This window comes from Mus musculus, chromosome 10 (assembly GCF_000001635.26).
Source record: "Mus musculus strain C57BL/6J chromosome 10, GRCm38.p6 C57BL/6J".
NCBI classification, from domain to species: domain Eukaryota; kingdom Metazoa; phylum Chordata; class Mammalia; order Rodentia; family Muridae; genus Mus; species Mus musculus.
This window is the reverse complement of record NC_000076.6, coordinates 92136706-92153520: the sequence shown is the minus strand read 5'-3', so window position 1 is coordinate 92153520 and position 16815 is coordinate 92136706. Positions and strand designations below refer to the sequence as shown.

Here is a 16815-nt window from a genome sequence, read left to right as displayed (position 1 = left end):
CATCTACTTTAGGCTCATAGTGTTTAAAGCAAAGATTATTATACGTGCTAAAACTTGAGCACACCCAAGTATTGCAAACTGGAGAAAACAGTAGGTGCTTTAATTTGTAAGTCAGGACATTGGAAAACAATATTTGAAGAGAAGGATCAAGTGTTCAATTACAGAGTCGACTATTTCCATTTTTGCTTTGCCTAACTAGCTTTTAGTGCTCAATTTCTTGTTCATATCTAATTTTAGTGCTATACCTTGCAGTAAATACATTTTAGAGTAGGTGTCCTCAAACTGCCCACTCTCAGGAGATGGTAAACCACTATGGTGTGTCTCCAATGTGCTTTTTCATAATAATTTAACTTTGACATAAGATGCTTATCACCGTCAAGGTCTTTAGCCCAATAATGTAGCTGACTTATTTTGAATAATGGTCTTCCTAATGGTAAATACAATTTCCCAGGCTTCATCCTGAAATATTTAAATAAGCAATCGGGTTAAAGTGTTGCATCAATGTCCAGGAGCACAGAGCAATTTTCTTGGCCTGCTACTGAATTCATTTCTTGTCAGTAATCAATGCATTTCTGATTCTCATGGGCATGTTCATTTTCTCTGAACATGAAGACACTGGGGGTGGTTTCTGCCATTTTTTTTAAACACTAGAGTTCAGTGTCTGGTTGAGGGTATTAGATATTTTTAAAGGTCTGGTATTCTAAACTTGAGTACACATTTTAAGGAGAGGCTTGTTAGAAGGCCTCTGTCCCGTGATGATAGCTGGGGATCTGCCCAGTGCATGTCTCTTTTTCTTGTTCACCCTGAGATTCAAAGAGAATCAGTAAGCTTGATGGTCATATGATGACTAGAGGCTCTAAATCAGACAAAATCAGATCAGCCTTCCAGACCTATTATTATCTTGGACCATGACTCAGCACTGAGAAGCACTTTCTTCTGAAAATAAAGCTTACACTACTGACGTTGTTAGCATCTTTCTGACCATTTTCTCCACATCAGGAACTGTAACTAAATACATCACGGGGTAACTCTAAGTAGCTACTTGGAAATGTCAAAGAAAAGCATCAACAGATAACTACTAGTTTTAGTTATTAGTTGTTTAGTTGTTTTTTTTTTCCAGTGAATGTTGCTTTCAGAAAAAGACACATGAGGTCAAAAGGTCAATATGTAAAACAATTTCACCAAAAGCCTTTGCATATAGGATGAATGCTATGATGCAGCGGTAACAGCATATACAACTGGCATGCATACTTCATCCACGTGGCCACCCCACACACTGATGCTATCTGAGAGTGTGCTTTAAGTGGCTGTGGAGGGCTTGCATGCTATGAGAGCTGCTTCATGCCTTTCTTTGTGACGATGCTGATGGACCTCTTAACCTGACCGGCTTCACTCCTCAGTAAAGACTCTAGATAAATGTCCACTGCCTGGAACGAATGCTATCCACAAGGCAGTTTTTATACCTAAGATGAGGAGTGGATGCCATTTGTAAAAGGCAAAAGACATTGCCGCGACTGTCTTTATAGCTTTATAGCTTTAAATAATTCTTTATCCGTGATTCTTACGGCTTGATAAAGAAAAAAAAAAAGAAAAAGAAGAAAGAAACACTATGATTTGCTTAAATTTTAAAACTTTCATTCTCCTGTGGCTGCTGTCCATTTTCAGGATTTTTTTTAATACCTCTGGCTTCTTCTACTTCATCTGCAGGCTCTTGAAGTCTGTGGGATGCCCAAGTGTATATAGAAACTCAGAAATAGCACAGTCCCTTTAGTTAAGAATAACATGTCAGTTTTCTTCTCTTGCCTTTGTGTGCTCTCTAGAGCTCACCCATGCATGATGTTACTGTTGACTTCAAAAGCAAGTCTATGGTTGGATTAGCTCCACAGGGCAGAGAACAAGGTAAGAAAGTCTTAGTGCTTTTATGGCCCATGGGGCCACATAAAGCCAAGCTATATGGCTACGAGAATGGATTTATTCAATGGTGTCCTTCCATCGTAAGATAGGAAAATTCACACAATTCTTAACTTCATTGTCCCCATTGGATTTTCTGAAGTCTAAAATTATAAGTATTAATAAAAATGTATTTTAAATATCCAGAGAGGTTGGAGTTTACTGGCAAAAGAGTAGAGAAGAAGCAAAAGAACAGTGATTGGGCGATATAGGCATGGAGTAGATACGGCAGGGCAAAGAGATAAGAAAAATCTGTCACAGCAGGGTGTCCACATCACTGGGAAGTCAGGAGAGCCAACTATATGAAGTATTAGCTGTAGACACCAAAAGAAGGAGTCAGAAAGAGGTCAATGGGAATAATAACACTACCAGTTCTATGGAGTACAGATGACAGGGTTGTTCATGAAAACCGGGAGACTTAGGAATGCAAAGGAGTTTTTTAACTCTCAGAAAGTGGAGGGCCAGATTTAAGAACACAAAAACTAAAACGAAACCAGAAACAAACAGGCCAAAAAGAATCCGGCCAGATTCCAGAGCAGTAAGTCTTAGACCAAGACCACAGACACAATCTAAGATAAACCGAACTAAGTTCGGGAGCTGGAAAGGATAAAATCAAACAAAATCAACACTGAAGAAACAGGGATGAAAACAGCCAAGGGTGGGAAGGAATTAAAAATTTCTTGACTGGGTGAGGCTATGCCACCTTCCAGAATGCTCTAGAGAGCAAGGCTGGCTCAGGCTATGCAGTCTTCCAGAAGAGTCTAGAAAAAGGACCAACCATATTTACTGCCATGATTCCATCTGCTGGTCTGTGGAGGAGAGAAGAAAGGATAATTCTTTGCAACTTAATTTATCCCACTTTATCTCCAAGATCACAAGTACATGTTGCTTAGATTTATATACAACCAGAAGCAGGTTTTAATTGCCTGGCTCCCTCATTCTAGAGTCCTTTGAGGCCATGTTGTTTAACATTGTCTGTGGTGACTCTACAGGAGGAAGTGGCAGTCTGTGTGGTGACAGAGCACATAGATTTTGTGTTACTGAATCTCAGACCAAATCTGTACTGTGGTTATGTTCTCGTGAATAGAGCAGAAGCAGAAATGAATCGTTTGTCTCCAGAAACTGTCACTCTGATGTTGCCTTTGGAGTCGCTGGCCAGTGTGCTGAGCCTGTAACAATGCTGCTTTGATTTGTCATCAACCCCTTGGTAGGGGACTTTGAAAGGAAAGAGAAATATTGTGAGATTCAAACATGCTTTTCATTTGAGAGAGAAAAGCCAGTGTATGGAGCTGGATCTATCTTTTCCAATTATTACTAACAACAAGTATTTCTCTTCTAAGACATATGCCATGATTGTAAGACCCTTGGATTACTCGGTGTTTGCTTCACAGCCATGAAACATATTTATATTTAATTTCCTAGATTTTATAATGCATGGCCAGGCTGTTTATCATCAATTTCTTTTGCTTATACATTCTGGAAGAAGGAATCCTTGGAGAGTTTGGAGATGGTCCCATGGCTAAGTGGTGACAAAACCAGGCAAACTCAAAAAATGTATTTATGCCAAGATAAGTCTCTTTTAACTATGCCATACTCTCCGTTCCAGTGTAGGAGACTAAAAACTGTAGGAAGCTACACTATTCATCAATAAATCAGGTCTCCTGTTGGATGTCCCATAGTATACTTGTACACATATTGTAAAAGAGGTATTGTAAAGTATAAATGCTCAGAGAATTGGTGGATTGCGGTTAAGTTGGAATGAAACAAAAAAAAAAAAGGAAATGTATCCAAAAAGTAATAATGATGTAAGAGACAGATGCCCTTTTGTCTCATTTTGTAAGGAGAAATAGTAATTAGCAGTTCTGAATCTGAGTTTTTTCAAGATTTGTCTTGCTGAAGAGGTTGAGTATGACAAACAAGACAAGGGCAACCTACTTGGAAGTCATCTCCGTGTGAATGCCATGGGGAACACATAGAACAGAGGGAAGAGAGAAAGGGAAGAAAGATCCCCAGGGAAGCTAAGGTTCCTCGGAGGGAGCTGAGATCTAGGCCGGGCTTCAGCACAGATGATCATGGCTCAAGTACAGCATTTCTCGTGCCCTTCGTTTCCTCCCACTGTGATGGTCCCTCCCCATACATTCTGGTCTCTCCATCTTAACATAGCATGTCCATGGACTTGAAGTTTGTCATTGTCTCTCTCTTACCTGTTTTAGCATCTGGCGCCTGCCTAATCTTAAGACACCACTGAACTGAATGAATAGTTTCTGGGTTGCAGATTCCAACTGGACTCTTTGGTTCCCTCACAACTATTCCTATGTGCTTGGTCCTGATGATCCATTCTCTCCTGAATGTTCCCACTTCCCAGGCTTTCCTGGTACTTGGTCATCCACAGGGTGCCTTCCTTATCTGTCTCTGTCATGGACTTGACTACCTCTCTTTCTCCAAGTCTATCCTCTGTTGGCCTTCAGACCACACATGTTGTTGCCCCATGTTGTCATCCTCTGCCATGATTTATAAGACTCTTAAAATTGACATTTGTCACTCAAGTCCCTCACATGACATAGAGTTGAATTCCCAACAGCTTGCCCCATGCATCAAGAACCTCCCTAAACCAATTATGTACATCATTGTCCCCTCCTGGTTTTTCATCCTGCCTTCTCTGTTGGGTTTTGTGACATCATTGCCTACGCATACATCAGAAGTAGAGATACACCAATTATTTTTACCCTTCTTTCCCAAGCGTTGTTGTTTTATACTTCGGACAAGGGCTAGAACTAGTTAATTTTCTGTCCTAAATATTTCTTGATTCCCTTTATAATGGTCATTCATTATCATCACCGTCTGTAGTGCAGAACTATTGCCTCTTGGGGTTTGTCTCCTGCTGGGACATCTAAACCATTTAAGTGTCTGATCCATTAGTGTCAAATCCATCCACTACGGAACCTACAGTAGATAGGCTGTGGCAAGTCCAACGGCGTCCAGTGCTTCCCCTCCCTGCCAGATACAGGACAAAATAGCCTCAGCCTACATTCCACTTGAAATCTACCACTTCCTGCCTCTTTCTAGTTTTTTTTCCCCCTCAGAGCACTCAGGGCTTCTTCAAAATCTTTATCTCTACCGATAGGTAACAAAGAGTGTAGTCTGATACAAAGAACTCCGTTTGTGCTCATTTGCTATCTACGGTACTCCAAAATCCCAGTTCTTCCTTCTTACCTGCCCTGTCCCCAGCCCTCTTTTACTTGACATTGTGGTCACATTCTTGAGGGCATCTCCTTTGTGTCTCGTCTTCTTCTTACCATTCCCAAGTGTGCTAAGCCTCATCAATACGCTATGTGGAAGCTAGGAGGTGCATTAGTTATATGACCTTTCAGCTTGTGTTGGTAGCTGTGAGGAACTGACTTCCTTTCACTAAAATTAGGACTTTCTTAAATAAGAATTTAGCCCAGAACTGGTAAAAATGTTTGCCCATTCCACTACCGTTAATCTCCCCCTTTTATCCCCTCAAGGGATACTACTATCTTTATTTGACCTTCTTTCCAAGCTCATACATTACATGTTATCGATATCTTATTCTCCGAGATGCTATAAAGACTAGCTTTTTGGCTTGCACAGAGTATCATAATTAAAGTGTCACAGGAAGCTATTTTCCGGATTCCAGACCAGTCCCCTTGACGGTATAAGGCATTGCTTCTCTGTGATTTTGAAACATTTAAAGGTGTTTTCTAAGCACTTTCATTCAGGCACATACATAGACACATCCCAAGGTAGCCAGTTACAATGCCAGAAAAGGGCTTTTTAAAGCTTTATTCGTCCACACTTCAGAAATACATTTTTTTTATATTGAAAAGTAGCACATTGAGTGTTGCTGTCCTTAAAATATTACACATGCTATTTCCTCAGGAAGAGAAGTGAGGATTATTTTTTGTTAATGAAATGTCAAACAAGCCCAGCCAACTTGCCAGGCAGAAAGAAATCAGAGCATCTTTGGCAGTAGCCTGTATTGCTCTATCCATGCAAATGTTTTGCAAAAATTCAGCTTAAGCAATTATAATTTTTTTTTTTGGCCAGGTTCTTTTCAGGACAGAACTAGGGCATTCAGGAATTGAGGGAGTAGCCACGATGCTAGAAACACTTGCAAACCCATTTAGCAGCACCCATTGGTATTGCTGTCCTTCAGACCCAAGGCTTTGGTCTAGGACCAACAGTAATGTAAATGATGTGGGAGAATTCAGATTTAAACATTCATTCTCCCTACCAGGTTTTTATAATGTAATGTATATGTCACTTTCTGTTCCTCTGGGTACCATAGGAAACAAACACACATCCATGCTTCAAGAACTCACAATTAAAACTCTCTTTCAAAACAGGAGTCCTCCAAAGAGCAGACCAAAATCGAAATTAGAGACATAGGAACGCTTCATTTTTGTTACCACAGCATAAATGTTTTGTTAATATACCAGAATCCATACAATTAGTGAGTAGTTTAGCTGTCATGGGAAACATGTTATCTACAGTGAAGGCTCAGCTTTTCTGCTGTGGCTCTAAAGTAAGCAGAGAAGATGCTTAAACACATGAATACGGCTGTGTTTCAATAAAACTTTATTTACACAGACAGACAGCATCCTGTATCTGGTTTCCTTGTTGTTCTTTGGCAGTTCCTCATTTAACACATTGCTTCCACTAGTAGCTCTTAGTTAGAAGATTTTGATTTCAAAGTCATGAAACTCAAAATAGGCGTTGATTCCACCTTGAGGAGTAAAACTTTAGGATATATTCAAAATAAATACTTGAATCTTCTAAGGCTTAGGAAAGATTGATAGATTTTAAGATTCTTCTTTTCTTGTAATTTTTTTAAATGGTAGGTTTAAAAGAAAAGGCATGTTTTGTTTTGTTTTGCTTTGTTTTGTTTTGTTTAATCTTAATACTTTAACCTCCCCAGTTTAAAACAAAAAGAAAAGTCCCATTTGCTGGAAACATGAGTTCAGAGCAAGGTGCATTTACTGTTATTTTCTCCGTCCTGGGCTGAAGGTCTTTATGGACGTCATGTTCTGGATGGAGCTTTGGAAGGCCCTGTGAAGGGTCAGTGGCCATGGGCCAGAGAAGGTGCTACTTCCAACCCCATCAAGCACAAATATTTACCTGGCAGAGCTAGGTGACTAGGAGGGACAGTTGTAAGCTAGATTGCACAAGACTCAGCTTACACTCAGTGTTCTCTAAGTACAATTGCAATGGCCTTTCGTTCATGTGTGACATCAGCAATTAATTATAAAACTAATAATATCCACAGTGAAATTTAAAGCACACAAAGGAACTTCCTGCCTCTTCTTCCAGCACTTCCCTTCTCACTTCCACTTCTGTTCCCGGAGAGAACAGAGTAAACACGTTGATTAGCTTCTTTTTTTAGACTTGCATGCAGCTCAGGCTGGCCTCAAGCTCACTATCTAGCCTAGGATGGCTTTGAACTCCTGAACTTTTGGCACTGCCTCCAAATGCTGGGATTGCAAACTTATGTCATGAGGCTCAGCTTAAACATTTTGATTTTTAAGCATTTTACCCTTCTCCACTTGTAGACTTGTCCATTTGTAGGTAAAATGTAACTGGGACCATGCTATATTTAATGTTCTATGATTTGCATTCCCACCCAGTCTTTGCAATGCAATCATTCCATGCCAACAGAGCTCTCTAAAGGCTTCTAGTCCACTTATGGATGCTTCCCTTTACATCATCACTGTGCACTTTACTCCTTCCTGATTGGGCATTGTGGATTGCATGCACTGTGCCTATTAACAGTATTCTAAAATGAGTTTATTTAGTTAATTAAAGAGATTTTTTTTAAAAAAAAAAGTACTCCCCTGTGTGCACCTTCTCTTCTTATGGTAGTATGTATTTCTGTGTAATTACATAGGTTTAATAACTATACAACTACACATTCATGATCATGCACATATACAGGGGACAATTCAAATAGCCGATCTCACAAATGGAGATCATTTTGACTGTATCTGTTGTGACCATAGCATCCAAGTGGAGATAGAGTACGGGTGCTGAGATTCCAGAATATTCTACCATTCATATAATAATCACTACGTGTTTTTAACCACATAAACAAAGAACGCTTTGCCTCTTGCATGCAGAGACCTTTCACCTCCCTGGTTCAGAGAGAGTTATTTTTACATTTTCTGAATTTGCTTGCAACCTTATTCTCTGCAAGATCTTTCCATCTATCCCAACTCTGTCAAACTATGACAGAAACAGATAGAAACAGGGGTAGACTAATGTGTCACTCACGCTGGCTGAGAGATAAGCTGAGAGAGCAAGAATTGGGTGACGAAGGGAAAAATGTGTCACGCTTTGAAAAAGAACTCTTCTTGTTCCAGCTATATATATAACTTACCCGTTGTAAATGACTAAGGTTATCATTAGCTACAATAACACCGTACATGTGTCTAGGGCCACATAACTTACAAAGTCCTCTTTGCCTGTTAATTCATCTCATCCTTTGACAGTCTGTCAATCTGCCAGCACAGACCTTATTAGTTCCTCTGTGTGTCCCAGCCCTGTAGTTACTTCCTGCTGCTCTTTCTAAACCTGGTACCTCAGATCATAGACACAGGAGAAAACCAGACAGGCACACCTCCGGGAAGGCACGGCGTTTGGCCCTCCTGCTTGGGTGATATGTGGAAATTTGCACAGTGCAGTGAGTTTCTCCTCAGAAATAATTCAAATCATTAAAAACTGGAGGTCAGATAGCTGAAAATTATTGAGGTCATGCGATTTTTTTATGGAGACATGCGACAGTATTAAAAATGGATGGTATGGATTAATTCCAAAAATTTTATTCCCACTTGTATCATAGAGTCACTTGGGTTCTATCCATTTCTCTGTAAATTAGCCTCTGATAATCATAATTATGACCTGTAGGTGCCATAGGACGATGAAATACCTTCTAATTACTAGGAGGTGTTCATTTGTGTCTTTTTGATATAGAGTTTTGAGGGTTTTACTGCCTTGTCATTTCTTTAGAATCATTCACCTATATATGTAATCTGCACATATGATTTAATGTTTCTTAGAATAGTATTTCTGTTTTTTTTAATGCCTTCAATATAGTGTTGAATAAAGTTAAATTATATAGAGACTTCCCTCGAGACCTCTGGTTAATGACAATCAATCTGGCTTACTTGCTCATGAGCGTTACGTCCTTACTGAGTTAAATAACTATGTTGTGTGACCATCAATATGATACCATATCATGAGTGAATTTTTCTGAGTCACATACAGGGTCTGATACGGTATAAAATCCATGAGGTATTAGTCCCAGCATCTTATCGAGTCATCCTCAGGAACCGTATGTTGCTCAAGCATACATTGCTCAAAGCCAAATAACAATACATGGCAGAGAAACAAAATTCTATCCACACAAGTCAAAATCTTTCCCCATCAAACCACATGCATGTCAGAATCGAGTCTTGCGGTATTAATGCTGGGTGTTTCAGCTAGCCCCGAGTCTCTTCACGTGAGGACTAGCCTGATAGTTCTCGATCTTGACCCTCTCAGAGTAGGTAATATCAACCAACAAATTAGAGGTCAAGCGAGGCACCTCCTTGTTGCAATCTTTATCATTAGTGTCCAGTGATTTCCTTAGTATTCCCTTACACTACACTCACCTGGGGAGAGACCCCTGCCCAAGGCATTACATCATTTTGTGGAGGAGTTTTATTTATTCCGAGTTGAAACAAGACCATGACATGACAGGGCCCTTTGTAATCTTCCCCCACCCCCTCCATGTTTGAGAACAGGAAGCTTTGAAAGGAAACACTGGGACAGGAGTTCTCCATTTACCTTGGATACAAAATAGATTTTTTTTTTCTGCTTTTGTCTGAGAACAGAACAGGAGGTGCCCACTCTTCATGGAGGGTGTGAAATAAGAGAGAACTTTGAACACAGCCTTCCGAATCTGCTTCTCAGTCTAATCAGAACCCACTTTTAAACAAGCTATCCTGATATTAACAAGTGACATAGATAGCGAACTCATCGCCTTGAACATGTTACTCGTCTGCACGTGGCATGAGAAGGTGAGGGACATCTCTGAGGAAGCTGAGCGTGGGCTATTAATTATGTGTAAGGAACGAACTGTCCCTGGGAAGCCACACACAGCTAGAGAAACTAAAACACTGGGCTGGGGCTGACTTCTACTTTTTCATGAGGGAAGGCTGATTCCACATGCAAATTGCCAGCCAGTGGAAAGCTGCTGAAAAAGCAACACTGTGCGTCTTTGCTCAGGAATACTAAAAACGAATGCCTTCTGTATTTATTAAGCACTAATAATTGCTCGTGACATGTCAAGTGCAGTGAGAATAGAACTGGAGAAGAGGAGAGGAGCAGAATTTTAACATGATGTCAGTCTTTAAAGAATGGAATGAGTGGCCCCAGAAATCATCACCCTATAAGTATGACTCTATCGTTTAATCATTTAATTAGAGAGACGGTGAGAGAAAGAGAGAGAGAGAGAGAGAGAGAGAGAGAGAGAGAGAGAGAGAGAGAGAGAGAGAGAGAGAGAGAGAGAGAGAGATTGAAGGGAATTCTATCATTCTGGGTAATTTTGAGCAGTGAGGCATAGTGGGAAGATCAAACTCGATGTCACACCATAAGACTTGTTAAAACCTAAGGACAATGGGGAATGAGAGGTGTGTGGCAATGACTTTGGAGTGAGAACATGGGTCACTTGAGGGCCCAGTCTTCGCTTCCTCTCCTCTGACCTTGCTTCTGTGTAGAAGGGCACATAATGGGGAAGAAGAAGAAAAAAAGCCTAAACAAGCAAGATTTGTTAAGAGAAGAAATTCCGGTGTCAGTACCAAAAGAGGTGACTTTTGCATCTGGAACGTCTGAGGGCTTCGGAAGTGTTGTCTCATTAAAATGTATGACCAGAATTAATTCACATTCATTTTGCTAAGAGCCAAATCACCTGGGTGGAATTTGTGTGTGGAATCATAAATAATGAATAATAAGAAATGACAACAGGTTCATGGAGTGGCCAGGAGGGCCATAGGTATAGCAGAGCCTCTCCGACTCCCTCTGTTATTTATTTATTTTTATTATTTTAGTTTAATTTTATTCATTTATTTATTTATTTATTTACTTGTTTTTACTTTTGGTGGGCTGGAGGCTGGGGAGATAGTTCAGTCACTAAAGTCGTTCCTTTGCAAGCATGGGGACCTTTTTGCAATCCGCAAGACCCATGTCAGAAGAAAAGAAACAAGGTCTAATGCCACTGTGGGGGAGGCAGAGACAGGACAGGAGGAGCCCCAGGGCTCACTAGCTAACCAAATGCCTCTACTTCATGAGTTCAAGGCCAGTGAGAGACTTGATGGGTAGTACCTGAAAAATGACATTAGATGTCTTTGGGCTTACATACACACAAATGTACACACATGGACACATGTAAATTTACATGCTCAGGGATATGAATGAATATACAGACATACTGGGACATACACACACACAAACACACACACATACACATCCAAATTCATAGAGACACACACACAGGGTTTTCATTGTGTTTATAGAAACTATTCTGAAATTGTATATGACATAAAATAAGTAGAATCTTTAAAACAAATGACAGGTTGAAGTTTGTAAATGTCTTTTCATGGATCCTAAGTGTATGGTAATAAAGGAGAAAAAGAAAAGGAAAGTAAGGATTATACATTTTGATAAGACAGTCTGAAAAGCACATTTAATGGTCTCATGAAGCTGGGGTAAGGAGAGAACACCCAGGATGAGAAGATTCACGAATGGGCCTAAGTAACAGCTGCACACACCAATGTTTTCTAGGCCATGCTGTGCCTGGTCCTGTGCTGCTCAGGGCTAGGAAGCTAGAGCCTTGACTTATCTTATCTCAGAACCAAAAGAACAATATACTTTGCCTGGTACAGGTGGCTCATCTTTTCAAAGGTCCAGACAGGTAGGCTCAACTGTTCCTCAATGTCCTCTCACAACTTAAGGCTGTGATCCCCTTGCCTACTTCTATTCTATAGATGGTGCCCAGTAGATCATGCTGTCATTGCCTGCAAGGTTAAGACATTTGGACTGAATTGATATCAGGAGATATAATGTTTTCCTAAGACTTCAACCACTCCTGACCTCCCAAGGGTTCTAATTTTAGAACTGCCCTTGATTGGCAGCTGGCTACCTTGGAGACACACCAGCATCATTTAGAAAATGAGAGGCTAAGTATTACCAAGACCTCATTTCACAATGAGAGTCTCCTAGAGCATGAGGTGTTAGGTCCCTTCTATCTAAGGAGAGGCCTGGATGTTGATGGGGATGAATTTGTGCAAAGATACTCATAGGATCAAAAATGTAGTCTGGGTGGCCTTTGTTTCACTATCTGTTTTAATATCCTCATCTCAAATGAGGCTGCTCACACATCCCTTCATCAAAACCATAATTCTGGACCAAGATGTGGTTTTGTACATCAAAGTTTCCCTTTCCTCATGTATATCAGAGAATGTCTGGTCTCTGAGGCAAACAAAATTAAGTATAGGGGCCACTTACTGTCAGCCTCTTGGGGACCAGAAATTGGTTGTCCCATTTGACAGCAAAAAATCCATATAAGCACTTCAGTGTGTCCTGGGGGAGTGACCCAAAATAACTTCTCTTTGGGTCTCTTACTGTGTCTCTGAGCGTTTCATGCTCTCTGGTGCTGATGTCCATTTTAAGACCAAAGTAAAAGAAGTTTTAGTTCATTCCATCTTCTTTGTGTTTCACTTAATGTACACTGTCATGGGAAGGGGCACCAAACTTCTAATTTTCTCCTAAAACTTGTATTACTCTTCTTTTGGGATATGCATTTTTATTTGAGGTCCCAGGGCAGCCTTTTTCAAGATATCCATGTGATCTCAAAGAAGTCTAAGCTCTTGGAGCTATGATTCTCAACGTATGGGTTGCAATGCCTTTGGCAAAACCCCTAACTCCAAAAAATATGTATATTACTATTCATAACAGTAACAAAGTTACAGTTACAAAGTAACAACCAAATAATTTTATGGTTGGGGGGTCATGATAACATGAAGAAGTGTATTAAAAGGTCACAGCATTAGGAAGGTTGAGAACCACTGGCTTAGGGTTTCAGAAAGGAAAGCTGGCCAAGTAGAAACAGGTATGAGGAGCACAGAGTTTCCCCACGCTCAAATTGAATAGTTGTTAACGTCATGTCACCACTCCCCAGACCAACTGGATGTGTCTTGACTATGTGGTGAAATCTGGCTTATGCTTTAAGGAAACCATTACGCCAGTCATCTTGTCACAGCATCTCAAACCTTCTCTTCCCACATAAGACACAGCTTCGCTCTTGTGAGGTAACTGTCTGACATCCTTAGGTGGTCTGACAGATTCCATGATACCTCTATGTTCCTGCAAAATGAAGCAGAATGACGCCATGTGTAGTTATGGATGATGATACAATTTTACAGCTGTGTTGTTCCTGGGCTGAAAGGATTCCCTGTGTCCACATTTGTCTTTTCTAAAATGTGTGTGTATGCCTTCTCACCCAAAGGATGGCTTTCGGTTGTTAGTGCCTAATCACAGCTAGAGGCTCATGCATGTAAACTAAGTGCTCGCCAATGCGTCCTGCACTGAGTTAAGCATTTAGTGTAGATCAATTCTCAGTATAGTTATTTTTATTACTATTTTGTAGGTAAGGGAGCCAATTTCTGAGGAAATAAAATAACACATCCAGCTTGAGGATGTGACCTCAGGGGTCCTAATCCCATAGGTTACACGTAGGTCAATGGTCTTCTCAAAGGTTCTATGTAGTCATTTGTGTGTGAATGAGAAATAGACAAAAAAGTCTGGTAGTCAGGATAGATCACTGCATCAAGCCAATTAGTTCCATTCAGAGAGGAAGAAAGAAAAACAAAAGCCAAAGAACAACAACAACAAAAAAAAAACCAAAACCAAACAAGTCTAAAGAAATCACCTTCTTGTTTAAATCTCTGGGAATCAAGAACTTAAAGATCAGTAACCCATAGCTCAGATAGGCACATGTCTGGACAGTGGGAGCATAGAAATTGTAGGGAGCCAGGACACCTATGTTAAAATCCCAACTCCACCACCTGGTCACTAGGTGACCCCAGACAGATGACACGCTGCCTCTGTGATTCAGTCTCATATGGATAGTGAATGTGATTGTCTCCATTCTACAAGACTGCTGTGCTATCAAAGAGTTCAGGTATGCAGATTTGGAATAGTGTCTATGATAGACTTAAGTGCACTGCTTGGCGTTTGCTTTCCTGTCATCCTCATGATCCGCTGAGAGGATGTAGTGAAGAGACTGGCAGTCATAGAGGGTCTATGTACTTAGAAGCTCTCAGTACTCTATACAGAAGAAGATATCAGATGTTACTCCTGATAGGCGAACTTCAGTGATTATGGACAATCTAGTCTAGAACAGTGGTTCTAAACTTGTGGGTCCTGACCCTGCAGGGATTGCATATCAGGTGTCAAATATGTACAGTACGATTCATGACCATAGAAAAATTACTGTTATGAAGTACCAATGAAACATTTAATGGTGTATGTGGAGGTGGAGGGGTCACCCATATTAAAGGGTCTCAGCATTAGGAAGGTAGAGAACCATTGCTCTGGAACTCTTTGGCTTTATGTCATTGGAGGTGAAAGTGACAAGCTAATGGAACAATATGCTACATGCCACTGTGGTAAGTCACAGTTTTGCATCTAGCCAAAGGGGATTTAATATAACATACCAATCACATGATTTTCAAACTGAAACTGAGGGAGTGAAACTTATTTTGAAAGCCTGAGTCTTGATCTAGGCAAATTTTTCAATCAACAAAATGCTTGTTGTGTAAGCACGAAGACCCAAGTTTAGATCCCCAGAGTACACATCAAAGCCTGGTGTGCAATATGTGCCTGTTAATCCCAGTGTTGGAGAGACAGACACAGAAAGGCTCTGAGATTTCCGGTCGGCTAGCCTAGTCCAATTAGTAAGATCTAGGTAAAAGTGAGAGAGCCTCTCTCTCTCTCTCTCTCTCTCAAAAAAAAAAAAAAACAGACACATACAAAAAACAAACAAACAAACAAACAAAACAAACAAAAATAAGGTGATTAGAAATAATTATTATATTATTATAAATAATAATAGTAATTAAGAAAGCTACTTAATGTTAACCTCTAACCTCTACACATCCACCTGTATGGGTGAGCACACCCACATACAAATCCACATACATGACAAATTTGGAGTCTTGACATGTCAGAAAGGGGGGCATATTCCTATATGCAAAGGCCAAGAGGTTGGGAGGCCTGGATGTAGCATCTATCTTGATAACTCCTCTTAGGAAGCTACAGTAGCATATCTGATATCTTGTAGATAGGATCGATTCCCTCATGTTTAAGCCTTCACTTCTGCTTTCTCCAAAGAATCAGATTGGATGCTGGGAAACCCATAGAGGGCTTTCATAGGGTAAGGTAGGTTTTATGCCTTTAAGGCAGTTGGGCCCAACTCTCCCAGCCCACCAATGGGAAAGGTTGGCAAAATTCCAAAGGTGATTAGTGTTATATCTGTTATTTCACAGGATGGAGTATGTTTGGATGGTTGAAAGGGAAAGCCTATAATTTTATAGCTATTAGTAGAACATTGCTGCTAAAGCTCTTTTTATTCTAAAATTTGCTTAAAAGAGTCCTGGTACTCAGGACAATTCTAGGCCACTCTGTTACTAGAATAGAATCCACCCAGACTTGGTACTGAGTCATGATAATGCAAGTGATCAGAGTGTAAATATTGGCCCCAGATTATTGGTTACCTTTGTCCCAGTCCCTCCCTCCCTCCCTCCTTCCCTCCCTCCCTCCCTCCTTCCCTCCCTCCCTCCCTCCCTCCCTCCCTCCCTCCTTCCCTCTCTCCTTCCCTCCCTCCGTCTCCCTCCCTCCCTCCCTCCCTCCTTTTCTTCCTTCCTAAGAACAAGATCGTCTTTTATGAAGATTTTCCTGTGTAAATACAGAAGTGGGGGTTTGAACTTAATCTCAACTACTTATGAAAGGTTGTATGGCTGCTGTATTGATTAGAAAGAAGGAGCATGTCCAAGCTCCTTGTGGAGCCGTCACATGTTTCCATCCTGGCAGCCATCACTTGTGCCAAATGTACACATGTTCTTTGAGCTCCTGGAGTCACATTCTAGATGAATGTACTGTACATGCCTTAGAACCACAATCACGCGATGGCTTTGCTGTTGTTATTGTTTTCATGGGTCACCCTCCTGCGATGCTTAGTGATGCCATTGCACTTGGGTAATTAGGTGCAGGAGCACCTCGCCACCATCCATGGGTCAGCTATGTGGACTCTAGCTGCCAAAGGCGCTTCTCCTTCTGAACAGAGCGCTTTGCTCAGCCAGTGTAGACATGGCCTGATAAACACTGGAACTTCTCCCTTGAGAACTGGAGTGTGGATTGATCTAATCCTTTAACTGAACACTGTGCACAGGTTTGATGAATGGTTGAAATGACTGCATTCTAGCAAAATGGGTACTAAATTGACAATAATGGGATGCGTAGCATAATTGATAATGAACTTGAAAGGGGTAGCCCTGAGTGTTGCAAAAGCTAATCAAGGGACTATTAAATCAAAGTTTTCACGTGATCTTAACCATACGTGGCAGGGAGGTTCTTGCAGGCTTATATCTGTCGCGTCTGAACACTAAACCTGTCAGAGTCATTTTTAAGCCTGGTCATGTCACTTTTAACCAAGATGTCACCTACCTCATGAGAAGCATCCTGCCTTGTGTTCTGCTACCCCCATTTTATTGCGGATAGCAAATGCAGAGGGGATGCCTCTGTTAACAGCAC

The 16815-nt window shown here is 40.7% G+C and overlaps 1 long non-coding RNA gene and 1 other non-coding gene across 2 annotated transcripts in view; both read left to right on the top strand.

Moving 5' to 3' along the window:
* The window catches only part of Rmst (rhabdomyosarcoma 2 associated transcript (non-coding RNA)), an 83433-nt gene that overhangs the window by 11658 nt on the left and 54960 nt on the right, over positions 1 to 16815 (top strand). The window lies entirely within an intron of this gene.
* Mir1251 (microRNA 1251) lies at positions 16298 to 16381 on the top strand. Its single transcript, NR_037219.1, has one exon. It is a non-coding gene; the product is annotated as a microRNA 1251 (primary transcript).